At 50.0% G+C, this 6,000-nt stretch overlaps 1 protein-coding gene across 1 annotated transcript in view; it reads right to left on the bottom strand.

Moving 5' to 3' along the window:
* The window catches only part of LOC119393169 (uncharacterized), a 32,607-nt gene that overhangs the window by 6,056 nt on the left and 20,551 nt on the right, over positions 1–6,000 (bottom strand). The window lies entirely within an intron of this gene.

Here is a 6,000-nt window from a genome sequence, read left to right as displayed (position 1 = left end):
TCCCGTGTTGCTGAAGCGCAGTGTGTGTTATGTATGCATGAGCACAGGCGTCCGCTACCCATTACTAGAAAGCGCACACCGTCCCGTTTCTCTCCTTAATTGACGACGCTTTGAAGAAGTGCATACCGGGTACCAGTGTTGATTATGAGCTTGTTGATATCATCCTTACGCGGGATTCACGATTCGCTGTGTCCAAATATATGTTCACACCGTCAGCTACCACAACGGTTTAATCATGATCATGGGCGTTAGTCGTCGCGATAGAGACATGCTGTCAACATGGGTGCATCCACGTCAAACGGTGCTATAGCTGCCAAACACGAATAGACATTGTACAAGCTCTCATATATCACTACACAATAAGCACTACTTCTGTGAAGGCACGTTTCACTTTCGTGTTATACCGATTCCTATGACGGAGGGATCAGCTATGTTTTTTTATTGATTTACACTTCTCGTGCAGCACCCAAATATTGCACAAATCGCCGTTACAATGTGCAGCGTTGACGGGAAATGCCAGAGCCACACAGCTTGAGTCGATGTCGTCTGCTGCCATGTGCTCGGTAATGGCGGCGCACGCCGCGAAATCGGATCCCAGAGTTCCGCGGTGTGACGTAGTTGCAAGTTATGTATAAAATAATGAAGGACACTTTCGAACATGCCGCTTCTACGCCAGATGCCTCCTGGCAGAAATTATTGCCTCAACTGAATAAATTGAGCGCCCTTCCACTATGTGAAGATGGAAAACCAGCGAAGCTGATCATTTTTAACACGAAAGTTTTTTATGCCGGGGTCAACCAAGTACATCCGTCACGAATATGACGTTGATAAAATGGACGCCAACGGGTGAGAAAGAAAAAAAACAATAAAAAGATCCACTGCTGGGAATCGAACCCACGACCTTGCGGCAGCGACGTTAAGCACCCGACGCCCTATCGACTAAGCTAACTTAGCAGATGACGGACACTTCGCGAATGCGCCTTATATCTTTTACACATTCTCTTTCGCACGGTGCTCTCTGTTAGCGGTGTAGGTAGGCGGGGCGGGGCGGGGCGGGGCGGTGCCGCTGTCTGTGAGAGGTGAAAAGAAGTAAGATCGACACTTACTAGCGCTTACTCCGAGATTGCGCGCGATATCGGAGGTCATGGTTAAAGCGTCTCGATACCAGTGAGGGACACTGGCCGCGCTGGCGTCGCCGAGGCACCCTAGACGCAGTTACGGTCTTTGCCTTTCGCTTCGTGTTAGCATGCGTCGGGTCATCGGAGTAGTGCAGCTTCCACATGCACCAACGGGATTTCTCCGCCGCCGACTGCTTCGATTGCGAGAGCACTGACTAACAAAACTGCTGCGATACGCGTTCAGAAAGGACACGATTTCGGCGGGCGAATATCGTGCCTTGGTGGAGCGAGACAGAGGCCAGCGGGACGCACGCGTTTGCGGCTCAGGCTACGAACCTCTCTGCATGCCGTGTTGCTGAAGCGCAGTGTGTGGTAGTGTATGCATGAGCGTAGGCGTCGGTCACCCATTGATAGAAAGCGCACACCGTGCCGTTTCTCTCCTTAATTGACAACGCTTCGAAGAGTGTTGATTATGAGCTTGTTGATGTCATCTTTACGCGGGATTCACCATTCGCTGTGTCCAAATATATGTTCGCAACTTCAGCTACCGCAACGGTTTAATCATGATGATGGGCGTTAGTCGTCGCGATAGAGACATGCCACTAGGCGCCCACATGGGTGCATCCATGTCAAACGGTGCTATAGCTGCCAAACACGAATAGACATTGTGCAAGCTCTCATATATCACTATACTCAATAAGCACTACTTCTGTGAAGACACGTTTCACTTTCTTGTTATACCGATTCCTTTGACGGAGGGATCAGCCATGTTTTTTTAATTATATTCATATTTAAAACTTTCTCTCTTGGCATTTCCCTAAAAACGTCATCAGTTGCCCCCGGATACCGTATACTGGTAACTGCCGTGGGTCAGGGGACGTGTGCACATGAACGGAAGGCGTGGCGACACCCGCCTTTCTTCGACGACATTTATTCCTGGGAGGTGTTCCAGTACGGGGAGGTGTACGTACGCAGCCGTTGGTGGTGGCGAACCCGGGCACAACTCCCAACGAGTCGCGACACATGCCGCGCACGCTGGCGCTTGCTCGGGGAAGTCCGATATGACACACAGTGCACGTGACGAGACGATGTGATATGATTAAAAATGGCTGATGCTCATGACAACACTAGTGCGCAGTGCAGCTGCATCATCTCCAGCCATAGGCGGAGAGTTTTCATTTTACCGGAGGGGGCGGGGGCGCGACTTGCCCAATCCACATTTCTCTCTCACTCTCCCTACACACAAACACACACACACATATATATATATATATATATATATATATATATATATATATATATATATATATATATATATATATATATGTAGCACCACCGACATCGACGGGATTGCACAGTGAAGAAAGAAGAGGTCGGACGTGACCTCGTGCGGCGCGGCAGCAAGGCTGGCGCGAGGGGCGCAGAAAAATAAAGAAAAAGTTAGTTGGTTTTAGGCTTCGGCGCTAGAAGGACGTGTCGAGTCGTTTTCTTATGTGTGCTCTACAAATTGGTGACCCGGACGTTTGGATCAAGTAGCAACTTGTGCCTGATCATAACGTGCAACACGAAACAAAAAGACGTGGAGCCATGTCAACCACCGGCAACGAACGCCAGCAAGCCTCGACCAACTCGGCCAACGCCGAGACCTCTTCAACCGCTGCGGTTATTTCGAACACCATCCGACTGCCAGAGTTCTGGGAACGGAACCCCTCGGCGTGGTTCATCCAAGCAGAGGCCCGTTTTGAACTCTCGCGGATTACGTCCCAGACTCGCAAGTACCTCCTTGTGGTCGACGCGCTTCCAGCGGCCGTCATCGACGAGATTTCCGACCTTCTCCATTCGTTCGCGCACGACCTACCAGAGTCGCCTTACGACGTAATCAAGGCTGCTATACTGGACCGCACGGCTACGTCGGAACGCACACGGTTGCAACAGCTACTCTCAATCGAACAACTCGGCAATCAACGGCCAAGCCAGCTACTGCGTCGATTCCTTAATCTGCTCGGCCCACGCGTTTCCACCACGGACAGCACCTTCGTCCGTGAGCTATTCCTTCAGCGCGTGCCCACCCAAGTCCAGATGGTGCTGGCAACTGCTTCAACCCAGAATTTGTCAGAGCTCGCTACATTGGCTGACAAGGTTATGGAAGTTGCCAATCCACTTCCAGTGGTTGCAGCTGCAATTCCGGCTTCAGCATCGCACGCCGTCAGCCCTTCACTGACAAAGCGGTCCGAGCCAGCATCACCATCATTTCCCGTCGCTGAGTTATGCGACAGACTGGAGAAGCTTCTGGTTGCCACTACTCGTAGGAGCGCTTCTCCTCCCTCACGTCGACGTCGCCGTTCTCCATCTTATCGACGCTTCCCATCCATCGAGAACCAGCGCAACAGTGAATCACAGCAGTCTGACATCTGCTGGTACCACCGCCGTTTTGGTGCTCGCGCGCGTCGCTGCCTCCTCCCTTGCACCTGGTCGGAAAACCGTCCGGCCGACCGCTAGCGGCGACGAGCGGTCACGGGCCTACCCCATGTCGCCTCTTCTATGTCAACGACAAGGTCACTGGGCAACGCTTCCTAATTGATACAGGCGCACAGGTCAGCATGTTTTCTTATGTGTGCTCTACATATATATATATATATATATATATATATATATATATATATATATATATATATATATATATATATATATATATATACATATACAGAGAGAGAGAGAGAGACAAAGAGAGTGAGAGAGAGGAGTCCAACTTCCAAATTAAAGAATTTATTGTAACTTTAGTCTCTTAGGGGACCGCGATATCATAATGAAGATATGTAAGTGGAAGACCCTAGATTTATTTTTCAGTTTACACAAAGACATCGATCCACCTCGTAACTCTTGGCTCGAAGCGAAAAAGGTCGCGTAGGCGACCTTTTTCGTTGACTCGTTGACTGCGTCGCGTAAAATCGATTCAGGCAATGCGTGTGGTTAGGCTTTACTTTGTTAAAACATGCGCCACACAGGAGAGAGTAGGCTAACGCTATCACGGGAAGCTTTAATTATATGCCAGTGAGTTCAATTCAAGATGGCTGAAAGTAATTCCGAGATGGTAGCAAATAACATTTGCTACCACTACACATTGTGCGAAGCTGCGGTTATGAATCTGGACGAGTAATGGAGTTGCTCATTGGTGGCCGAACTTTTAGTAAAACCCTTTACTGATAAATCAAAACTGCGTACAATCTTTTCTCGGCACTTTTATAAGCAGACATGTCGAAGGGTACCAATATGTAGGCAACCAAGAAATTACCCGTTTTTTTTATTGGCGAGTAAGTTTGTGCGAAAGCGTTCACTGACTGACTGTGTCGGGATTGCTTTGTATTCTCAGTATCATTCTTGTGTTCTCAAAACCATTCACTACGGGGTTCAAAACAATTAGAGCGCGGCTCTTGGGCGTCCGTTCCTGCGTTGAGCGGCATCGTCGTTGGCGTCGGCGGCGTAACCGATAGCGCGAGCGAGAACGGAAGAGAGCGAACGCGGAGTCTGTCGATATCACGAGATACTGGCCTCTAACCTCGCTTTCTTCCTCCGTCTGTCGTGCGCATGCAGGGCTGGCACGTGCACTGCGGCTGGCTTCGCTTGTCGTAACGGGGCTGTGGGCGTTTCACTTGGTTCGCGACAGCTGCAATGCAGAGTACATAGTGTGCGTACCACTCGAGCGCTGGCAGTTTCTGTGGCAATATGTAACGAATGTTACATTGCTACAACTGCGGATAGTCAAAACTTCAAACACAGCTGGCGTTGCCCGAACACGAGGCAGCGCTCAGCGAATTAGGCAGTATCGTAATCGCCGGTGAATTTTTTAATTTGTCATAGCTTAAGTCGTCGCTTCAGTTGTTCATCAGCACAACATATTCTGCACGTAAAAATCCGTTTGAGGGGCATTTATCCATTGAATGTTTGACTTCTCACTGGCCCATGTGCCGAACTTTAAATGGCTGAAATGAAAAAGAAGCGGGCATAAACAGCCTCCTGTGAAATAGCTGCCAGACAGGACGACCCGGGGACCTAAGCCAAGCTCTTAAAAAATACCCTGGGCCGGCGCCAGGGGGGGGGGGGGGGGTCTCTGCCCCCCATGAGGCAGTCCGGGGGGGGGGGGCGGCAAGCCCCCGAGCCGCCCCGTACTCTCCGCCTATGTCTCCAGCAGTATATATGGTCCGCTTTTAAGACATGTCTGTGCACACATGGGGTCAATGAACTTGCGCCGTACATTGCCGGGAAAGCAGAGTTCTGAGCCCCAATGTGAAAGAAAACAGCATGGCGCTGAGGAGCCTTTGTTCTCTTTTCTTACCGGCGACGTTCGAAAGATGCGCTGGGTACTAAACGATTCCGGAGCACAGCTCGAGGCTCGAGCTATTTTTGCGTCGACCCATAGAGCTACCACGAAAACAGTTTCCTCGTTCTAACGTGTACATTATAACATAAACACGGGATGACGTCACCATACGACGTCACCATGACGTCAGGGATCGCAAAATTTGAGACGTCACCATGGCGTCACATAACGCGACGTGACATGATGACAAGGTGACGTGAATGCCTCCAATCTTGGAGGCAGTGCAAAACCACGTTAGGTGCAGAAAGCTCTCGGAGCCGGGCTGGCTCCCGAGGGTCAATACATCGACTGAGAAAAAGAAGAAGAAGACGGCTTTCGCCTTCGAGTTGTCTTAGGCATAAGGGATCCTGTGAGTTTTTGTTACATAAACGTCACCCGAATGCTTCTGATACGCTAAACTTACGTGTGCGAATGATGTAGTTCACCTGACGACGTCGCTCAATGAATGCCAGAGCTAGCGTTGAAAGAAAACGACATTCTGTGTATAGCAGGAATGGCGCATCG

The sequence above is a fragment of the Rhipicephalus sanguineus genome, chromosome 5 (assembly GCF_013339695.2).
Source record: "Rhipicephalus sanguineus isolate Rsan-2018 chromosome 5, BIME_Rsan_1.4, whole genome shotgun sequence".
Taxonomy (NCBI): Eukaryota; Metazoa; Arthropoda; class Arachnida; order Ixodida; family Ixodidae; genus Rhipicephalus; species Rhipicephalus sanguineus.
The sequence above is the reverse complement of the archived record's forward strand: the minus strand, read 5'-3'. Positions and strand labels throughout refer to the sequence as shown.